The 24,044-nt window shown below is 35.0% G+C and overlaps 1 pseudogene; it reads right to left on the bottom strand.

Annotated features, from left to right (window-relative positions):
• Positions 1-7,598: 7,598 nt before the first annotated feature.
• LOC131810246 (mediator of RNA polymerase II transcription subunit 21-like) lies at positions 7,599-8,497 on the bottom strand (annotated as a pseudogene).
• Positions 8,498-24,044: the final 15,547 nt, after the last annotated feature.

Genomic DNA, 24,044 nt, shown 5'->3' with positions numbered 1-24,044 from the left:
TCTAGCACTTTGAAAATTGTCGATGGTATTTTGATTGGGATGGCATTGAAGGTATAGATTGCTCTGGGCAGCATAGACATTTTAACAATGTTTATTCTTCCAATCCATGAGCATGGAAAGGTTTTCTATTTTTTGTGTCTTCTTCAATTTCTTCCATGAGTGTTCTATAGTTCTAGAGTATAGATCCTTTACCTCTTTGGTTAGGTTTATTCCAAGGTATCTTATGCTTATTGGTACTATTGTAATGGAATCAATTCTCTAATTCCTCTTTTTACAGTTTCATTGCTAGTGTATAAGAAAGCAACTGACTTCTGTGCATTGATTTTGTATCCTGCCACATTACTGAATTGCTGTATGAGTTCTAGTAGTTTGGGGGTTGAGCCTTTCAGGTTTTCCATGTAAAGTATCATGTCATCTGCAAAAAGAGAGTATTTGACTTCTTCATTGCCAAATTGAATACCTTTTATTTCTTTTTGTTGTCTGATTGTTGTTGCTAGGACTTCTCATACTATGTTGAACAAGAGTGGTAAGAGTGGGCATCCTTGTCGTGTTCCTGATCTCACTAGAAAGGCTCTCAGCTTTTCCCCATTGAGAATGATATTCACTGTGGGTTTTTCATAGCTGGATTTTATGAAGTTGAGGAGTGTTCCCTCTGTCCCTATACTCTGAAGAATTTTAATGAGGGAACAGACACTTTTCAAAAAAAGACTTACAAATGGCTAACAGACACATGAAAAAATGTTCATCATCATTAGCCATCAGGGAAATTCAAATCAAAACCACATTGAGATACTACCTTACACCAGTTAGAATGGCAAAAATTGACAAGGCAAGAAACAATAAATGTTGGACAGGCTATGGAGAAAGGGGAACACTCTTACACTTTTGGTGGGAATGCAAGTTGGTAAGCCACTTTGGAAAACAGTGTGGGGTTTCCTCAAAAATTATAAATAGAGCTATCTTATGACCCAGCAATTGCACTACTGGGTATTTACCCCAAAGATACAGATGTGGTGAAAAGAAGGGCCACAAGCACTCCAATGTTCATAGCAGCAATGTCCACAATAACCAAATTGTGGAAAGAGCCGAGATGCCCTTCAACAGACAAATGGATAAAGAAGATGTGGTCCATATACACAATGCAATATTACTCAGCCTCAAAAAGGATGAATACCAGTTTTGCTTCAACATGGAGAGGACTGGAGGAGATTATGCCAAGTGAAATAAGTCAAGCAGAAAATTAGCCAATTATCATATGGTTTCATTTATTTGTGGAACATAAGGAATAGCAAGGAGGACATTAGGAGAAAGAAGGGGAAAATGAAGGGGGAGGGAATCAGAGGGGGAGATGAACCAAGAGAGACTGTGGACTCTGAGAAACAAATTACAGGTTTTACAAGGGAGTGGGATGGAGAATGGGTGAGCCTGGTGATGGATATTAAGAAGGGCATGTATTGCATGGAGCGCTTGGTGTTATATGCAAACAATGAATCATGGAACACTACATCAAAAACTAATGACGTGGGCACCTGGGTGGCTCAGCTGGTTAAGCGGCTGCCTTCAGCTCAGGTCATGATCCTGGAATCCCGGGATTGGGTCCAGCATTAGACTCCCTGCTCGGTCGGGGGTCTGCTTCTCATGCTGACCTCTCTTCTCTCATGCTCTCTCTCTCTCTCTCATTCTCATTCTCTCTCTCTAATAAATAAAATCTTAAAAAAAAAAAAACAACTAATGACGTGCTGTATGGTAACTAACATAACATAAAAGAAAGAAAATAATGATGCAAAAACTGATAGATCTGTGGGGCGCCTGGGTGGCTCAGTGGATTAAGCTGCTGCCTTCGGCTCAGGTCATGATCTCAGGGTCCTGGGATCGAGTCCCGCATCGGGCTCTCTGCTCAGCAGGGAGCCTGCTTCCCTCTCTCTCTCTCTCTGGCTGCCTCTCTGTCTACTTGTGATTTCTCTCTGTCAAATAAATAAATTAAAAAAAAAAACTGATAGATCTGTAAAGAAAACTAAAAAAAAATTCATAATTGCAGTGGGAGATTTCAGTCTCCCTCTTGCAAAATGGACAAAACAAGTATCTTGTATAATGGAACACTAAATCAACAAAGGCATAGAAATTTAAATAACACTCTCAAGTAACTTGACCTAATAGACATTTCTGGAACATATTTTTCAATGACAGCAGATTACACATTGTTTTCAAATGCACACATAACATTTGCCAAGACTGTCATATTTGGGGCAATAAAACAGTTCTCACTAAATTTAAAAGGATTTAAATCATGTAAAATATGTTGTCTGACTACAATGAAACGAATTAGAAACCAAAAATAGAAAGATCTCTGGAAAATCCCCAAATATTTGAAAATTGTTTTAGTCAATTTCTCCAAAGAAATTCTACAAAATTCTCAAAGAAACAGAACCAATATACTGCATCTACATCTATATCTATCTTTGTATCTATCATCTGTTCGTCTATATCTATTATCTATCTATCTATCATCTAATGTTTATCCATGTTTCCATGTTGTATTATGTGTTCATACTTCATTTTTGCTTTTGATTATAACAATGATCCTTGACCTCTATTGGACCGAAGGGGTCCTTTGAGAATATCCTGAAAGTTAAGAATTCCCTCCCCTGCAAACATACATATATAATAATATATAAATTTTCCTGGATCCCTTGAATCCCAACCAAGAAAGCCATATATATATATATATATATATATATATATATATACACACACACACACACACACATACACATTTATATATATTTACACTATTTCTCTACAATCTTTTATAGATTTTATATATAAAATAGAGAAAGATTTCAAAGATTTAGCTTACCAGCTCACGTAATTGTGGGGACAGGCAAATCTGAAATCTGTTTTTCAAGCCAGCAGACTAGAAATTCAGGTAAGAGATGATGTTGCTTTTTTGCATCTAAAAAGGCTGCAAACTCAGGCAGAATTTTTAATGTTGCCATCTGGAGGCAGAATTCCTTTTTTGGGATACCTGTCTTTTCTCTTAAGGCTTTCAACTAATTGTATAAGGTATACCCACATTATGGAGGATAATTTGCTTTACTTTGAGTCAACCGATTGCAAATCTAAATCACACCTAAAAATTACCTTTACAGGAACATCTAAACTAGTGGTTGCCCAACAAACTATGGTCACTATACTCTAGCCCAGTTGACATATAAAATTAACTTTTTTATATAAAAAAGAAAGTAAATTAACAGAAAGTAAATAACATCTAAATTACCCACCATCAAAGAAAAAAATCAAAAGGGAAGTTAAAAATATGTTTTTATCTGAATAAAAATTAAAACACAACATGCTAAAATTTGAGGGATGAAGCAAAAGCAGTGCTTAAGGGGGAAATTATGCCATTAAACATTTATACTGAGAATGAATGAAGATCCTCTATCAATTGCTTCAGCTTCCAACTTAACAAACTAGAAGAAAAGGAACATAGCAAATGAACCTAAAAAGCAGAAGAAAAGAAATAATAGAGGTCATAGTGAAAATCAATGAAATATAAATCTGACCCAAATGCTAGGCCTGATCTCATAGAAGAAGATCAAGAATATTGATAAACCTCTATTTCGACCAGTCAAGAAAAAGTAAGTGACACAAATTACCAATATTCAGTAATCAATCTGTGCTGTTCCATTGATCTGTGTGTCTGTTCTCTCACCAATACCACAATGTTTTTTCCTTTTTTCATTAATCTAGGTTATACATAGTCCTGAAATTGGGTGCTGGAGTCTTCCACTTCGATCTTTTTCAGAAATGTTTTGATTATTCTGTTTCATTGTCTTTCTGCTCATATTTTAGAAGTTACATGTAAATTAAAAAAAAAAAAAAAAGCCCCTGGGGTTTTGATTAGAATGTCTTGAATCTATAGATTTAAATGAAGAGAATTTATATCTTAGCAATATTGTGTATTCAAAACATAAACTGTGTATCTCTCCATTTTTTAGGTTTTCTTTTAATTCTTTCACCAATGATTTTTTTTTTTAGTTTTCTGCATGTAAATTCTGTACAAACTTTGCTAGATTTATTACTAATGGTTTCACATTCAGATTAGCTAGTGTAAATGGTATTTTTAAAATTTAAAATTCCAATTTTGCTAGTAATTAAGATTGTGATTGACTTTATGTATTGATCTTCTTTCATGAGACCATTCTAAAAATGGTTCTTAGTTCCAGAAACTGTTTTACAGACTTTTTTGGTTTTCCTACATACATCATCGTAAATTTGGATATTGCAGCTCTTTGTGTAGTTACAAAGGTAAGAAACTGTACTATGTCTCCCAAATAACTTATATTTGGAAGAGAGATGATCATCCTCTTTAAAAAAGAAACTAAAATTCATTCAAATTCTAATCATGATAAAACTGTAGCCTAACTGATGTTTTTAAAAATATCTAAAGAAAATGTTAATAGATGTGGGAATTTAGAAAACATAAGCCAAAGGTCAAGGTGTTGACTTTTAGAGACTAGTAATTAAACAATCAGCACATTTCAGGGATGATAGACACTGAGTTTTAAGGAAAATGAATAAAGTTTCTGTTTTGGACAGGAATGATTCATCATATCTGAACATGGCCTGGATGAAATTACCTCCATTTGTCTGATTCCATTTCCTCTCAGCATTATATTGATTATCGTTTGTCTTCAGGCTCTAAAGTCAGAGTGCTTTGGTTCTATCCAGCCCCAGCATTCAATAGTTAGCTGCAGGCTTTTCAGTATCTTTAAGCTACATTTCTCTCATTTGCAAAAAGTTAAAAACAGTACCTAACTCATAAGGGTTGTCACAAGAACTAAATAAGATAATATAGACCAAGATGCTAAAACAAGCATCTCATAAGCTACATGGACATGGCAGATACCTGAGTTTCCACGGTTTTTCCTGGTACGCCTCTTAACATGGCCAGATGAGAAAACCCCAGTAACCAGAGGCTATGGAATATACTGTAGCTTCACAAACTCCGGGAGCTTCCCTGGTGTAATCTGAAACACGCTCCACAAGGCGAGAAGGAGAGCCAGGAGACACCAAGCAAAGAGGGCACTCCCTATTGGTAGGGAGAAGGTTTAGTAAGTGAGGGAATTTACGTAGCAGGCTTATCTTGGACAGCCAAAAGATGAGATTTCTATACCTGTCTCCCAAATCTTTGTTGAGGCCTTCTATAGAGGCCTTAACTGGATTCAGTTACATATACTATCCGATAGTCTCAGCAATGTATTGCTCTCTCAAGCCTATGTCCTTGAGAATGGCTCCCACTGTGGGACAGTGTGGAGAGAACCTACATTTCAAGCACTGAGGAGTGGTGAGGAGCCTCTGACTGTTTGGGTCCAGTTCTCCAGTTAACGGCCAGTCACATCCCCTAGATGACTTCCTCTAACATGTACCAAAGGCTGTGGGAGCATAGGGGGAGTGGAGATGATGGTGTGTTTTCCATATGAGGAAAGTGAATGGTGGCAGTTAGACTCCTCTCATGGGGCTTCCCAAATGGCTCAGCGAGAAGCAAACGGGCACCTGCTTGTGCCAAGAACATCGGCAACCAAAAGTAGACTGTAACAGCTAGTATGACCTTCCTTGACTCCCTTCTCTTTAATGCCTCCTTTCTTTTCCCCACCCTGGAGCTGCTTGAAGGAGGAGAGACATTGTGGGGCAAGAGGAATGAAACTGTCAATCACAGCGCACCTGCTTTCCATCTGATATCTTACACGCACTGGCAGTAAGAGGGTGAGCACTGAATTATCTATAAGATGTAATCAACTGGATTTTTAACATCTGAAAATGAATGCATGCCTATATATTCTGCCCAAAACGTCTTAAAACACCAAAAAAGGGAAAGTAAATTATTGAAGAAAAAATAAAGCATTATCATATTTGTACTCTGCTGAAAACAGACTGGGCAATTAACAGGTTTTTGTAACTAGAAACAATTTTTTTCCTATTTGGGAACTCTTATTTTTTTTAACTTACTTTTTCATGTCAAGAAAAGTGTTTTATTTCTCCTTTTATCATATTATTGAAGTGTTGAAAAATATATGTAGGATAGGAAGCCTAATAATAAAATTAACAACACAAACCGGCCGCAATATAAGAATTAGAAGGTCACAGATATCTGCTAAGTGCTCTCCCCTATTGCATAAACCTGTTTCTGTCCTACAAGTCATTGCTCTCCTTCATTTGTGTTCACATACCTTTGTGTAGCAGACATTGTCAGGGTCCCACCTACAACCTCTTGGCATTCACCATCACTATAAATGCAGAGTATTAACTCCAAGTGTCTGCAATGCCCTGCCTAGGGGATTTCTCTGGATTGGATAAGGTAGGCTAGGAGTTCCAGAGAAATTGTTTTTAATTCTTCTTCTTTTTTCTTTCTTTTTTTTTTTTTTTTAAGATTTTATTTATTTATTTGACAGACAGAGATCTCAAGTGGGCAGAAAGGCAGGCAGAGAGTAGAGGGAAGCAGACTCCCTGCTGAGCAGAGAGCCCATTGCGGGGCTCGATCCTAAGACCCTGGGATCATGACCTGAGGCGAAGGCAGAGGCTTTAGCACACTGAGCCACCCAGGCACCCACTTTTTTTCTTGTTTAGTATAATTTAACACACACACATATACACACATCCCTCTACACAATATAATGTTCAGTTTTGTGGTATCATGTATGTGCTATACAATCTGTAGCTCTCTGGGCTTATTTTTTTTCCATTCAACATCAAGTTTCCAAAATTCATCTTTTTTTTTTGTATGTTTGTCATTCATTAATTTTACTACTATGTGTACTCTCTTGTGAATAAAGTTGAGTCAACATAATTTTTTTCATCCTCATTCTTTATTTATTCATTGACTGATATTTGGATTGGTTCCACATTCTTTCTATTATGAACATAGTGCTGCAAAGAAAATAGTTATGTAAGAATCTCAGGGCACCTGTGCAAAAGTTGTATAATAGTACATGAGAATGCTCACTCCAAATTACATTCCAAAGTGGCTGCAGCAATTTACACTCCCTCTGGCATAAAAATTCCCATTGAACCAAATCCTCTGCAACATTTGGTCTTGACAGATTTCTTCATTGTTTTGTAGTGCTGCCTTTATTATACATTAAGTTCTCCTATCTATATAGGTCTGTCTGGACTCATCAGAATAGTTCATTTATATGTTACTGCACCAATAGCACAGAACATCTATTACTATTTTGTAGAATATCTTAATATATCAGGTAGAACAGTCTTACCTTTTTTGTTTTTTTATGTCCTTTGAATTTTAAAGTACATCTGCTTAATTACATTAAAACCATTAATGCAATATCTATCTCAATAATTTCATTCTGATAATAAAAAAAGATTGTATAATGATGGCTTAAAGTTAGTTCAATTGCAGTTTTAGAGGCTTATTTATCAAGAGTGAAAATAGAAGGATTATTAAAAACAGCTAAAAAGAGAGCATGTGTCTTAGTGCTTAATGTTTCTATAACTGTTGGTAAGGGTTACATCTAAAGCTGATGCAGAATTCTTAATGGCACTGAAATAGTCCTTTTTTTCAGCCACAATACATATTGGTACTATGAGTCTAGAAGAGACTGGCTATGATTACCACCCCTTGTCTTCAATTGTGACTGTGTATTATCAGCAAGTGCATTCTGTATCTTTTCTAGAAACATGTCTGCTCCATAAACAACATCCTTCAGACATGTAGCAGCTTTGTGGTTTTCTTCTTCCAGCTTATACAAGCTAGCAGCTTGTAAGGCACCTGTAGATTCTTCACTGGGCAATGAATCTATCAAAACATCAATGTCCTTTCTGATGGAGGCATAATACTCCATAGTGTATATGGATCACATCTTCCCTATCCATTCGTCCGTTGAAGGGCATCTTGGTTCTTTCCACAGTTTAGCGTAGCAACATGGACGGGACTGGAAGAGATTATGCTGAGTGAAATAAGTCAAGCAGAGAGAGTCAATTATCATATGGTTTCACTTATTTGTGGAGCATAACAAATAGCATGGAGGACATGGGGAGTTAGAGAGGAGAAGGGAGTTGGGGGAAATTGGAAGGGGAGGTAAACCATGAGAGACTATGGACTCTGAAAAACAGTCTGAGGGTTTTGAAGGGGGGGGTGGGAGGTTGGGGTACCAGGTGGTGGGTATTATAGAGGGCACGGATTGCATGGAGCACTGGGTGTGGTGCAAAAATAATGAATACTGTTATGCTGAAAATAAAAAATAAATTTAAAAAAATACCAGGTTAAAAAAAAAATCAATGTCTTTTGCTGTTCATGCAATCTCTGCTGCAAAAAACCTGACGTATTCTTTTGTAAGATTGGCTGGCTGATCTTTGTTAATTGCTGTCTGAATATTCGTAAAGCAGGAGGGGCACAGTGCTGCAACACTCTGATGGCATTTTAAAACCCATCTTCAAGCCAGTTCATCACATCCTGCCGCTGTGGGAGCCCATCAGCCATGTTCCTCCACAAGCTAAGGCAGGCTAAAGCCCCTCTCTTGTTTTTAAAGATTGAATTAACTATTTGTTGATCATTTCTTCCTTTAAAATAAATTTTAGAGTAATTATTCCTTAAAAAAATACAACAAGTTCAGTTTATGGTTCCCTTGAACATTTAGGTTGATGATACTTTTTATGATATTGAGACACATCATCCAAGAGCAGGGAACATTTCTCCCTTTATGTAAATCATCTTCTACATTATTCAGAACTTTGAGGTTTTGTCCACAGAGATCTTATGTATTCTTTTTAAGGATAATCCTAGGCAATTTATTGTTATTGTTGCTATTTCATTATCTTCTTAAAGTTAATTTCTATTGGCTATTGTTGGTGTAGAGAACCAAATCTCTCTTAAGTAAGAGTCCACATTATCTGCAAATTATGTCAGTTTTATGTCTTACCTTCAAATGCTTATAATATTTATTTTTCTTTCTTTATATTATTTGCCAGGATTTCCAATAGCATGTTAAATAGTAGCAGTGTTAGTATTGTTCCTCATCTTAGAAGGTATGCATTAAAACTTTTTCTATTAGGTACAAAGTTTGTTGTAGATTTTGGTATATATAATTTACCAAGTTAAATATAATTCTCTTCTTTTTTAAAAAAATATTATTACTTTTTTATGCATTTATATATTTATTATTTATTTTTAGAGGGAGGGAGGGAGAGAAAGCATGGGAGGGGAGGGACAGAGAGAGAGGGCGAGAGAGAATCTCAAACAGACTCCCCACTAAGTGTGGAGCCTGACACAGGGCTTGATCTTTCACCCCAAGATCATGACCTGAGCCAAAATCAAGAGTCAGATGCTCAACCAACTGAGCCATGTACATGCCCCAGGATAGTCCTCTTCTAATACTAATTTGCTAATGCTTCTTGGAAAACTATAGCTTGCCTTTTAGCAAATGTCTTTTTAGCCTCAATTGTAAAAATTATATATTTTTCCTTTTAGTCTATTAATATCATGAATTATAATTGATAGATGAAATGCAATTCATTTTAAATTATAAGACTATTCACTGGATGTGGAGAGAGAAATATGATGTTTAGAGCTGCTGTAAATTAGGCAAAGACCTTATCTAACAATGAAGTCAGCACACAGAAAAAAAGCAGAACAAAACTAAGAGAGTAAGAGTACCAGATCCTGATAATATTGTGTGTATTTGTGGCATGGCGTTAAGACACACATGAACTCAGTATCCCCCTAAACATTTGTTGGGTAAGCCAATAAACTATCTGAAACCAGTATGAGTTTACTTTTGAGTTACTTGACTTAAAAACATTGTTCACATTATTCAAGTCTTATTTTTTTCAACTATCTAACACTATATATGAAATAGCCAATTCTGTCATCATAATTTAGATGACATCTTTACTTTGACATCAAATCATGAGTCTGTTGCTTAAAAATGCTCCACTTCTTTGTCTATTTTGTTTATTCCTATGCCACTGGCATTCTCATTTTTAAAAATTTACATTGTCTTTTTTTCTTTAAAGATTTTTTTATTTTTAGGTAATCTCTACACCCAATGTGAGCTCAAACTTGCAACCCTGATATCAAGATTTGCATGCTCTACTGACTAAGCCAGCTGGGCACCCCTACATTGCTTTTTAATGCTATTTATTTTTTAAATGGTTTAAAGTCAGAAAGTTTAGAATTGTACTCATTAAAAATTCTCCTTTAACTTCTGACCCCCAATCACAGTGTTTTTCCATTTAGAATATTCGGTTTGGCAGATTTTCTGTATATCCTCCCTTAGAACTTTAAGCACATACAGCAAATACATAATGAGCCAAAAAATAGTATACTATAGGGACATCTGGATGACTCAGTGTGTTAAGCCTCTGCCTTAGTCTCAGGTAATATTAAGTACTATTAATATTATTATTAATATTATTAAATAAAATCTTGTAAAAAAGTATACTATAAAAATTGATCTGCACCTTATGTTTTTCAACAGTATATCTTACAGATTATTCCACTTCAATATATAAAGGACATTGTCATTTAAAAAAATATTTTATTTATTTATTTGACAGAGAGAGAGCTCACAAGTAGGCAGAGAGGTAGGCAGAGAGAGAGGGGAGAAGCAGGCTCTCCGCTGAGCAGAGAGCCCGTTGCAGGCCTCGATCCCAGGACCCTGGGATCATGACCTGAGCCGAACGCAGAGGCTTAACCCACTGAGCCACCCAGACACCCCGACATTGTCATTTTTTAATACTCTGGTTTCTCTTCAGATCGCATAAATCTTTCGCCTTTTATTAATAGCTGGATAGTATTCCATTGAATGAATATATTCTCATTTGTTTTACTAACTAATCTATAGACAGAGATTTGGGTTATTTCTTTTTTTTACTATTATGAACAGTTATGGAATGAAAACCTTATACACATGTCATACTGAAAATGGAAGTGTGTATCTCTAGTATACAGTCTATATTTCTGAATCAGAAAACATATATATATATTTTAAAGACATTAAAAATATACGCTTTTAATTTTTAAAAATATTGTCAAATTGCGCTAGCTTAAAGTTACACATTTCATGTATCAGGTAATATGTTTAAAAGCATTTATTTTTCCAGAACCTATTATCAATTTATTTTATTGAAGCATAGCTGACAAACAATGTTACATTAGTTTCAGGTGTACAATGTGCTGATTTGACAAATCTATACCTATAATAAAAAATTTTTAGTTTTTTAGAGATGAGTGAAATATTTTATCTACTGTAATATTTTATTTTATTTTTTGTTTTTACTTTTTTAAATTAAATGTATTTATTTTTTGAGATAAAATTTACATATGACAAAATGTACTCTTTTAAGTGTAGATATCAATATGCTTTGAAAAATGTGCACATCTGTATAATTACCTCCTATAAGTGTTCCCTTGAGCCTCATCCAAGTGATTCCCATATAACACCTGGAAACCTGCTCTCTGTTACTATAAAATAGATACGCTATTAGTTAAATTTCACATAAATGAATTGGACAGTATATATTCATTTGTGTCCATATTCAATCATGTTTTTGTATTTATCAGTAGTTCATTCTTTTTTTTTGATTCCTAAGTAGTATACCATTATAAAAATATGATTCATTTAACAATATACTTACTAATGTATAGCTGAGTTATTTTTAGTTTTTGACATTTGAATAAAGTTACCATCAACATTCCTGTACAAATTTTTATGTGTACACATGTTTTTTTATTTGTGGGGGGTGGAGAATTTAACAGTGGACTTTCTGGGTCAAACTTTATTATCAGACAGTTGCTAAATGGAGCAAACTGGTTATACAGTTTTATATTCCTGTCACTAATACAGAGAGCTCCAACTGCTCAAAATTATTGCTAACACTTGGTTTCATCAGTCATTTATGAATATGTAAGTTATTTTGTTACAGTTTTAATTTGCATTTCTCTGATGATGAAGGATATTGAACGTCTTTACCTATTCTCACTGACCATTCTTAAATCTTCTTTTCTGAGTTTCCATTCAAATTTCTGCTACTTAAACAAATTTAGTTGTTTGTTTCTTACAGAGTTCTAAGAGTTTATAACTATACCTATATCTAGTGTCTGTCTATCTATATACCTACCTACCTACTCACCCATCTACCTATCTTCTATCATCATCTGCCATCTTACTTATATAGTTTGGATGCAAGTTTTTCATCAGATACATGTATTATAAATACTGTTTCCCAATTTGTGCCTTGCTTTCTCATTTTCTCATGTCTTTTGAAGAATAAAAGGTTTTCAATTTGATTAAGACCAATTTATCACTTTTGGGGATGCTGCATGGCTCAATCTGTTAAAGCGTCTAACTCTTGATTCTGACTCAGGTCGTGATCCCAAGGTCATAAGATCAAGCCCTTCATTGGGCTCTATGTTGGATGTGAATCCTGCTTAAGATTCTGTTTCCTTCCGCGGATACTCTCTTCCAAAAAAAAAAAAAGGCCAATTTGTCATTTATTAAAAGTTGTGTTCATTTGTTTTAGCTGAGAAATTTAGTATGGCCCTAAATCATGAAGGTTTTCTCCTACATTTTCTTCTATGTGCTTTAAACTTTTGGCTTTTATGAATATTATTAAATTACTTTTTGCATGTAGAGGAAGATAAAGTTCATCAAAATCAGATTCATTTTTCTTACATATAAGAGATATGTAATTTTTCCAGGCCCATTTATTGAAAGCATTATCCATTACCCACAGAATTACCTTCTCAACTTCAAAAATTAATTGGCCATACATTTGTGGATCTACTTCTAAACCCTTGATTTAATTCCATTGATTTATATATCTAACCTCACACCAACATTGTGTTGTCTTCATGGTTGTAGTTATGAAGTGAATCTTGAAATAAGGTGGTATAACTCCTCCAAATTTTTTCTACTTTTTCAAAATTGTTTTGTCTATCTAGCTTCTTCCAATTCCAATATTAATTTTAGAATCAACTTGCCAATTGCTATAAAAAGTCTGGCTGAGTTTTTGATCAAGACTGTCCTAAATCTCTTCATCATCTTGGGTAGATTTGATATTTTAAAATACTGACTTTTCCAGGATGCCTGGGTGGCTCAGTCAGTTAAGTGTCTGACTCTTGATCTCAGCTGAGGTCTTGATTGAGTTCAAAACCTGTGTTGAGTCCACCCTGCGCATGGAGTCTACTTAAAAAAAAAAAATTTTTTTTTAAATTAAAGTATTGACTCTTCCAATCCATGAATATATCTCTTCATTTATTGCAGTCTTTTCTCAGCCATGATTTACAGTTGTCATTGTGCAGATGTTGGATATATTATTATCCAGAAAATACTCGTGTTTTCTAATGATATTATAAATGGTATAAATTTGAAATTTTTTTTAATTTTTTATTTTTTATAAACATATATTTTTATCCCCAGGGGTACAGGTCTGTGAATCGCCAGGTTTACACACTTCACAGCACTCACCAAAGCACATACCCTCCCCAATGTCCATAACCCCACCCCCCTTCTTCCAACCCCCCTCCCCCCAGCAACCCTCAGTTTGTTTTGTGAGATTAAGAGTCACTTATGGTTTGTCTCCCTCCCAATCCCATCTTGTTTCATTTATTCTTTTATATTATAAATGGTATAAATTTGAAATTTTAAAAATTTCAAATTCTAGTTTTTCATTACTAGTATAAAAATGTAATTGCATTTTGTATATGAGGCCTAGAATCCTGTGACAATACAAGCTTACTTCTTAGTTCTACTGGATTTTTCACAGACTTTTTAGGAGTTTCAGTATATTTTTTGTCATCTGGATAAAGAATAAGAGATTTCTATCCCTTCTTTTCCAATTTGTATGCCTCTTTTTTATATTTATAGAAATATTTATGAAAATATACCTATTGTATACTTGTGGATATATTTATGAAAATATACAATATCTTTCACAGAGAAAACAAGTAGATAAGGATGTGGTAAAATAAGAGCCCTCACATATTGCTGGTGGGCTTGTAAAATGGTGCATGTACTTTAGAAAATAATCTGTGTGCTTCTTTTTTTGTATTCTTATAAAAAAGTTGTTCCTAGTATTAGAGGGAAAGCATCTAGTGTTTCACTATTAATTATGGTGTTATAAAGATTTTAAATAAAACCCTAATTCCAATTGAAGAGACTTCCTTCTATTCCTCTTATTTTAAAAGATTTATTTATTTATTTTAGAGAGAGGGACAGAGAGAGAGGGGTAGAGGGAATTTCAAGTAGACTCCAAGCTGAGTGGGAAGCCCGATGTGGTGCTCCATCTCACAATCCTGAGGTCATGACCTGAGCTGAAAGCAAGGGGATGCTTAACTGACTGAGCCACCCAGTTGCCCCTCTTATTCCTTTTTTTTCCCAAGAGCTTGTCATCAATGGATATAAAATTTGGTTAAATGATTTTCTACATCTATTGAGATGATTCTAAAAATTTTCTCTTTATTTGTTAAAATGGTAAATTATGATTGGTGTTTAAGTGTTAATTAAACAAAACTTGGGATAAAGGTTATTTCTGGCATAAATTCCACTTGATCAAGATTTATTATAATTTATTGCTGAATGTGACTGCTACCTTTTTAAAAAGTTTTGTTGTTGTTGTTCAAGCAGTATATTGGTCTGCTATTCCTTCTCTCTGGTTATTTTTAGTTTTGGTATCAGAGCAGTTGTTGTTTTGAAATTTACTTTGGCATTAATAAAGACACTCCAGATTTCTTATGCTTATCACTAGCATGGTATATCTTTTTCTTTTTCTTTTTTTTTTTACTTTTACTTATATGTGTCTTTAAAATTATTTATTTTATTTTTAAAAAGATTTTATTTATTTCTTTATTTATTTATTTTGGGGGGCATCAGGAAAGGAAGAGAGAGAGAAAATCTCAAGGAGACTCTACATTGGGCATGGAATCCCCCATAGGGCTTGATCTCAAGACCCTGAGATCATGACCCCACCCAAAATCAATAAATGGACACTTAATGAACCAGGCTACCCAGGCACCCCTGTGTCTTCATATTGAATAGCCTGTTTTAAGTCAGCATGGAGTTTGGTCTCTCTCTCTCTTTTTCTTTTTTTTTTTTAGTTCACTCTGAAAATCTTTGTCTTTTACTTTCAGTGCATAGTCCATTTTCATTTAATATTATTATTGTTATCTTTGGGTTTACATCTATAACATTGCTATGAATTTTTTACTTTTTTAAAATAAAGATCCAACACTGGCTATTATTTTCTAATGAAAAATTAAACTTATCATTTCTATTTAATAAATTCTACTTAACATATAGAAAAATTTAAGTCTTCTGAGAAAATTTTTATTCGCTTTAAGCACTTGATGATCACTACAATTTTTATTTTATCTTACTATTAGTTATAAACAGTTGAGGATAGCAAAATCATTCTTTGTGTGTAGAGAGACCTATGTTATGCAAAAGCAATAAGAATGATATTGATATGAAAAAAGGCTTAAATAATCAGAATTCCAGGTAAAACAACAGTGGAATTATTTAATAAATATAAAGCAACTTGAGATACATTATCAACAGCTGAAATTATATTAATTAACATAATCTATTTTTTTAAAGATTTTATCTACTTATTGGACAGACAGAGATCACAAGCAGGCAGAGAAGAAAAGCAGAGAGAGAGGTGGAAACAGGCTCCCCACTGAACAGAGAAACCAATGCGGGGCTTGATCCCAGGACCCTGTGATCATGATCTGAGCCGAAGGTAGAAGCTTCAAACCACCGAGCCACCCAGGTGCCCCTAATCTGTCTATTTTTAAAGATCTTATTTTTGTCGTATTTTATCAATGTCTAAGCAAATACTTTCAATATGTTTGAATGCAACTGAATTTTCCCCTACTATAACACTTAAATGATCACTTATTAATTTTGACATGACTTTTGACAGTTTCCATTGAATAATGATTCTTTATATTTCATCAAAGATGTGAGATGTGTTCTGGGAGCTGACAGAATCCTATTTCTAAATGGTTGCATTTGTCATGTATTGTTGCTATTCACTTTCAACATTAAGCAAAACCAACAGACTAGCTTTAAGATACATTATAATAGAGAAGTAATAAGGCTCTTTAAATGTTTTTCAGCATTTGGCTGACAAAAGTGATAACAAGAACACATCATTAAGATTCAAGCATCTACCATGATCTAACATGTACTCTTCTGTATTTTATCACAAAGGATGGTACATTTTCACATTTTATTTTGAACTTATTTTAGAAAACTGTTGTTGAAAATAGTCCTTATTAAAACAATCACCTCATCTTATCTCAGCTCCTCCTCATTTTCACTATAACTTTATAACAAAGTGATCAAGAGGGCTCTGAGTGGGATTGTTCAGCTTTGTTAGTTCCTAATCCTGGGAACTTAATCAAATTACTTGAGCTCTTTGTGACCTTGGTTTCTTCTATAGATCAAAAAGGAACAATAATACGATTTATTTCTTAGGGCTTTGCTTTATGAAATAATATATGTTAGGGGTTAAAAAAATTGACTGACACAAATGTAATACCTAAATGAAATTTGGAACTCCTGATTACTCTGAATTCATACAAAATATTTAGTTATACATTGTTGCCGTGTTTGACAAAGGGGGAAAAAAGAACCACCTTTAGGAAGATAATTCTTTCATTCTCTCAATAAGGATAAATTGAGAGCTTACTCTCTGAGACCACATGGGCAGCGTGCGAAGTGCTGGAGGAAGGATCAAACAGTGTTTCTGACCTAAAGGGGGTCATTGGTGTGGTAAGACAAGTGAGCAGACTATACAGGACGGTCGCTGCTAGGATAAGGTAGAGCAGAGATTGGCAAACTCTTTTCTGAAAAGAGTCAGAGAGCTAATATTTTTGGCTCTGTGGGTCACACCGTTTCTGCTGCAAGTGCTCAAGTAGCCGTAGACCATTTGTAAACAAATGGGCATGGCCATGTTCCCTTGAAACTTTATGGATGCTGAGATTTAAATTTTGTATGATTTCCATGCATCCTCTTTTGATTTTTTTTTTAAGATTTTATTTATTCATTTGACAGACAGAGATCACAAGTAGGCAGAGAGGCAGGCGGAGAGAGAGATGGGGAAGCAGGCTTCCCACTGAGTGGAGAGCCCGATGTGAGGCTCAATCTCAGGACCCTGAGATCATGACCTGAGCCGAAGGCAGAGGCGTAAGCCACTGAGCCACCCAGGCGCCCCAACTCTTTTGATTTTTTAAAAAAACCATTTAAAGATATAAAAACATCCTCTGCTCAGGGACTATACAAAATATGTAATAGGTCAGATTTGATCTGTAGGCCATAGTTGGGTGACCCCTGAGATCAAAGAAAGATTAGGGTTCTTGTGAAAAGTGATTGTAAGGGAAGGCTTCCTGGAGAAAAGTATGACTAGCTGAAGCTTAAATATCAAGTAGGGGATAATTCAGGTGAAAGAGAGCAAAGGAATAGCATTCTAAGCAGCAAATATCATGTGTAAATAATAGCCACCAGTAACAGTCACCAAAACTGGGTACTTATTTTGTGCTATGAACTTTAGATAAATTATTTAATTTATTCATCCTGATATCCATATAAGGTAGTCATTATTACATCTATTTTGTAGAGAAGAGTACTGAGACTTACAAAGTTAGGCGTCTTGCTACAGACACGTAGATTGTAAGTACCAAAGTGGTATACTAAAACCAGATCTAAGTGATTCCATGCATGAGCTCTTAAATATTATACTAGATGATTCCATTAGATTTCTGACTATTTAGAAACCAGCAAATACCATGGCCAAGATATTGAAAGGACTTGAATTGGTTAAAAAAGAAAAAAAAAAAAAAAAAAGATGGGACAGCATCAGTGATCTTTAAATCTTTAAATCTTTAAAGGCTGGAGTTTCATCTGAGGGGGGAAAAAGAACTATTACAGGATTTTAAGCACCAAAACATCACAATACCTGTGTTTTAAAAAAATGATTCTAGCACCAGGGTGGAGGAAAACCCCTTGTCAAGCAAAGCCTCCTATCAATATTTGTCAAATTTAAAAAAAAAAAAAAAAGAAGAAGACAGCATATGAAAAGTTTTGAAACAGGATACATGAAAGGCAGTTGCAAACTACAGCAATCATCGAGGCAAAAGGGAATGAGGTCAGAATGCAGACAGTGAATGGGGGACGACGAGACATAGCACGGTTCTCAAACTTATTTCCCTAGCTAATTACTGTGGTGCTTTTAAAAATTATACCTAGTTAACCTCATCCCTGGAAATTCCGATTTCATAGGCCTAGGAGGGTCCTGAGCATCTGCATTTTATAAAGCTTCCATAGATGATTCTGTTAGCCAGTATGGAGAAGCAGGTGCATTGGAACTAGAATGAGGATCACATAAATAATGGCACTTTTACTAAGATTAGGAAAAAATGAAGGGGAAAATGATAAGTTAGAGACATATAGCTGAGTCACTGTGGTTGCATTTAAAGGGTGACATGACAAACACTAGACAGAGTGGCCCAGAGCTCTGGAAGAGAGCCAGGCAGCTGATAGAGAGAGGGAGGTCAGTAATCATTCATAGAAAGAGAAAGAAACATGTGTTTTTTGAGTTAAGTAATGTTACATGCTGAATTCAAGATCAGAATAGCTCAGAGGGTAATCAGACATTTGAACTTAGGCCTATTGGCTTCCCAATACACTTCACATTTCAACTTTGGGTTTGTCCTTAATTAGGGTCAGCAAGGTTCTGCATGCCAGCATGGCGCCATCAAATTTCCAGAAAAGAGGCATTTTCTAAGACTGTGGTCAAACACGAAGTGTCAGCTGAGCTGGCCAAGAGGAGACAATCTGCAGCAGCAATGACACTAGTGCACAGCCGCTAATCAGCAGCACCCTGGGGAGGGCAGTTGCCACAATTAGCGAAACTTCTTGAAAAGCCGAAGCAAAAGCTGGTACCAAAGAGGGCAGGCTGCACACTTAGTCAATACCTACAGCAATTCCTAAAAATGCTTCGTCTAGTAGAAAGAGTCCCTGCTGTCAGTATGAAGGAGAGTATCTGTCTTTTGTTTGAGAGAAAACACATCCGACTCTCATGAAGATAACTAAGACCGTTTTGATTAAAAAATGAGAAGCCACAGCAGAGACAGGCCTGGACATTTACACAGTTTGGACAGCATCTGCCTTGAAATGCTTGATACTGGGTCAGATTAATAAAAAGCTTTTGAAAACTCCTCTGAGGAAGCATTATCGAATTACATTTCTATACATTTTGGCTCAAGGACAATTAAATCTAGGAAATCAGTGAGTGATGGTGGATAAACGAATGCACACGGAGCCTTTATTTATTTATTAACTTATTTATATTTTCCACTCATGTGATTCACAAAAGAATATGAGGTGGCTTACAATAAAAAGGCTTATAAGCATATTTTAAAATAAATCTTCAATTTGATTGAGGTAAAATTGAAAAAGTCAGTGTTAAAAGGCTTTCTCCACTTTATCCTTCAGTTCTTCTCTTCAGGAACAATCATTTTTCAAATCTTTCCGGTTTTTCCCCCTAGTATCTTTATATAGTACACTTCTGTTGCTATTACTTGGCCTAACTTATATCATTAACTTGATTTTATATTCGTTCTTCTATCCCCATTGATTCTCCTCTCCAACCTTTTAAAAATAATTAAATCACAACATTTACTTAAGTCAATAGGCAGTGCCCACCTCATTTCATTATGGATATTATTCATTGTGAAGCCAAGGAGCATATCATGACTGTTTCCCTTCTAGCGCAATCTTCTCTATCTTCCACATTCCCCAAACAAATAATTCTTTTTCACTTCCTTTACTTTAAGTGTGTGTCACTAATTTTTCCCAATAACACCAATAAGTTCATATGGGTTTCCATACAACTAATCTGTGTGTGTGTGTGTGTGTGTGTGTGTGTGTGTCTGTGTGTGTATACATATGGCTTTTTCTTTCTGGAGAGTGTCCTCCAGACCTTTCATTTATCCTCTATTCCGGACAGGTTTTGTCTATTGCAAAGATGTCCCTTTTTACTTCTTTTTCTGTTCTCCTGCTTTAGACTCTTGTTTCCTGGATCCCATAGTTTCCTCTTTGTGGAATATTGCTTTGTTTTCCTGGATGACATCCTTCACGAGCTTTCAGAGAAATCATGCAGGACAAGGTATATTTCTTAGTCTTACTTTTTTGAAGGTGTCTTTTACCATTCCATGGAATTTAAAAATTTTGGTTATCATATTTTTAATTTCCAAGTGCTTTTGTGTGTGTGTGTTCCTTTATCATAGCATCTCTTTTGTGCTAGGATTGAGATAAAACTTACCTGGTTTTGGTGGCAGCAATTGTAGTGATTTGCTGAAGTTTTCTTACTCCTTTTTAACCCCTTTGCAGTCAGCATATGGAGTAAGCAAGCCCAGGAAGGAACAGGTGGTGGCTAGAGAGTAGAAAGGTTTAAGTTGGCCTTACGGAAGGAGTAGGGTTATTAGTAAAGACGAGAGAACAGTTAGCTGAGACTGGGTTGGGGACAAGGCAGTGTGAGAACTGGGCATTGGACTCTATTCCTTTCAGATGATTCTGTCTCCATCCTTGGGTAGTTTCCTCACATTGATCTCTAGTCCTACAGAATTCTGTGGGACTTTCTGTAGACTTCCTGTATTCTTCACCTGTGCAGTTCTCACTTTTCTGTCATTCTGCCCCACTGCTCCAGCTGCCTTAGTGTTTCCAGGCTTCACCTCTGCCTCCTCAGCTCAGGGAATCAACATAATTCTGCCTCAGTTCCCCCTTCAAGCTCGGTCTCCCGGAAATTCAAAATTCAAAATTCAAAAATTCAAAATCTGGTCCCTGTTCCTCCATCTTGACTGAAAGTAGAGATCCCTTGAGAATAGGGAATTGCACAATGTTTTGAAATCAGAACAATATTATTAGGTGACTGCTTATGAATCAGAGGACTGCCTGCTGACAGCGCACAAAGGAGTCTTGAGACATGGCCTGATTTATCCACCATCTCTAGAAAAGCAAATCCTGTTTGTTCAATGTAAACGTAAGTACAAGAAATGTAACAGTGAGCTTCTGGATTATGTTGCTTGAGCCTGAGTGCACAATTTCAGAAGTGGTTTTATTTTGGATGGTATATGTAATTTAAGTCTATTAGATGTGGGAAAGATATAGAGAAAGGGGTTAACTGACTTCTAATCAGAATTATTAAAGAAATATCATCTATCTCTCTATCTCTCTATCTATCCATCTATCAATATCACCTTTATCACCACCTATGTCTAATCTGTCTATGTATTAGTTATCTGGCTTACATTTTTGTTAAATGAGTTGGGACACTTTCCCCTTCTGTTCTTTATATTATAGTACCTATCTTCCACACACACAAAAATAATTTGTATGTCAGATTTAACCAATACTTCTTTTATAATTTAGCTTTTGCTACTCTAGTTAAGGAAAGCTTCCTATTTCCTACAATCTCATATTCTTTTCCATGATTTAAAAGTTTCTTTGGCTAACTGAACATAATAAAAAGATTCTTATATTTAGATTTTAATCCAACTGGAAGTTATTTCTCTGTACAGTGTGAGGTAATGTTGTGATTTCACTGTTTTTTTTTTCCTACAAAAAGCCAATTGAGTCCATGCTTTTAATGGAATATAGTCTATTCTTAATTAATTTGAAATGTCTCATTTATCTTATAGCAGATTTTGGAAGAGTTGTGTCTCTTTGCGGGTTCTCCATTCTCTTCTACTGATCTACCTACTTAGGCCTGTGCCAAAAATAGTTTTAATGCCTGTATTTTGTAACATATCTTGATATATGGTAAGTTCCTTTTCCACATTTCTTTCAGAACTTCCTTACTTTGTGTGAATTTTAGAATGATTTTGTCAAGTTCCCTCAGAATTATTCTTTGAATTTCTATCAGAATGGCACTGAATTTATGAATTAATTTGAATGAACTGACATCTTTACAGTATTGGATCTTAACATTTGTGACAAATGTTAACTTTCAAGTTACTTAGATCTTTTTATATTACTAAAATTTTGTAACTTAATTTATAATGCTATTGTTAGTTTACAGTTTTTATTGCTAGTGAGTACATAATCTTTATTTCTATTACATTTCCTATGTGGTTATTATAGGTATGTAAGAAAGGTATGCTTTCATATACTGATTAAGGTTCAGAAATCATGCTGAACTCTTAATATTATTCCATAGTTTGTCTATGGCTTTACCAGCATTTACTATGTAGAAATATATATATATCACCTGCAAATAATGGCGATCTTATCTTTTCCTTCCTAGTCCTTGTGTCACTTATCTCTTTATCCAGTTTTTATTGCATAGTGAGGTCTGCCAATGTAATACGGACTTGCATCAGTGATAGTACATATTTTTGTCTTATTTCTAATTTTAAGGAAACTGCTTCTAAAATTTCCCCAATAGGAATGTATTGTCTATATGTTTTTCAGGTTGTAGAAATGCTCTCTTCTAGTTTAGGTGTAGTAGACCTGTCCTGTCTATACCCTTGGGTCTTATAATTCCTAGTCACATCAGCAATACATCCAACTTCCAGCATATACATCCCTTTGTTCAAAGACCTTCTCTCTTTTTGCAGCGTTTATGGCAAATCAGAAGCACTAGACATTGATAACATCTAGAGGCAACCTTCTACCATTGACTGATAGGAATTGATAGATAACTATCCAAATCTCTTGCCCTGTAAGTGGGCTGACTTTGAGATGTGGGTTCCGTCATGCCTCCCACAATTTCGTGGTGAAATGCAGTTCAAGCTGCCCACAGCAGTAACTTTTTTGATTATACATAATTTATTGGCTTGCTTCCTTTTCTTTCACACTTCCCCACTGCTTTACTGAGTTTTCTGAGATCCTCTACTAGACAAAAGTTCTACTTGAATATTTGGCTCAGGGTGTTTCAAGGGGAATCTAAGATGCAGTAAGTATCTATATATAGCTTTCTATGAAATAATAGGGGTTTGAGTTTTAGTAAATACTCCTGATTTTAATGAAATGATAGTGTCCATATATTGAATTATTTTGATATATTTTTGTCTTAAATCTTTTAGAGACTAAAGTTTCTTTTTTTATAGTAAGATTTATTGAAGTTCAATTTATACTTGATAAAATTTCACTCTTGTCGGATGTAAATAAAATTCACCTTGTTGGTTTTACAGTTCAATGAATATTGAAAAGTACAGTCATGGTACTACTATTGTCATAACAAAGAAATAGAACATTATATTGCCCCAAAAAGTTCACCTATGACCCTTTGTTGTCAATTCCTTCCCTGCTTTTTAGTATTTGACAATGGCTAATTTGTGTTCTGCCCCAAAGGACATTCCTTTTCCAAGATGTCATTTAAGTGAAATAATAAAATTTACAGAACATTTGAGTATAGTTCTTTTACAGATCATAATGCTTTTGAGAATTATTCATGCTGTTGCATGTTATCCATAGTTTATTTCTTATCCCTCAGTAGGCTTCCACTGTATGAATTTACATATGCTTATTCCCCAGTTGATGGACAATTTAGGTTTTTTCAATTTTTGATGACTGTGAATAAAGCCACCATAGTTATGATCATAGAGGTTTTTTGTTTTTTTTTTTAATTTAAATTTTTTATTTTTATAAACATATATTTTTATCCCCAGGGGTACAGGTCTGTGAATCACCAGGTTTACACACTTCACAGCACTCACCAAAGCAGATACCCTCCCCAATATCCATAATCCCACCCCCCTTCTCCCAACCCCCCTCCCCCCAGCAACCCTCAGTTTGTTTTGTGAGATTAAGAGTCACTTATGGTTTGTCTCCCTCCCAATCCCATCTTGTTTCATAAGTGGGTAGAAGAAGGATCATAGAGGTTTTTATGTGAAAATATGTTTTTATTTGACTTGGGTTAACACATATTTTGGGGATTGCTGAATCAAATGACTTAACTTCATATGAAATCTACAAACTATTTTTTAATTATGAATTAAATTTCATGCATATTCAACTATTCAA

Source organism: Mustela lutreola, chromosome 10 (assembly GCF_030435805.1).
Source record: "Mustela lutreola isolate mMusLut2 chromosome 10, mMusLut2.pri, whole genome shotgun sequence".
Classification (NCBI taxonomy): domain Eukaryota; kingdom Metazoa; phylum Chordata; class Mammalia; order Carnivora; family Mustelidae; genus Mustela; species Mustela lutreola.
Note: the sequence above shows the minus strand (reverse complement) of the source record. Positions and strands in the feature narration are given on the sequence as shown.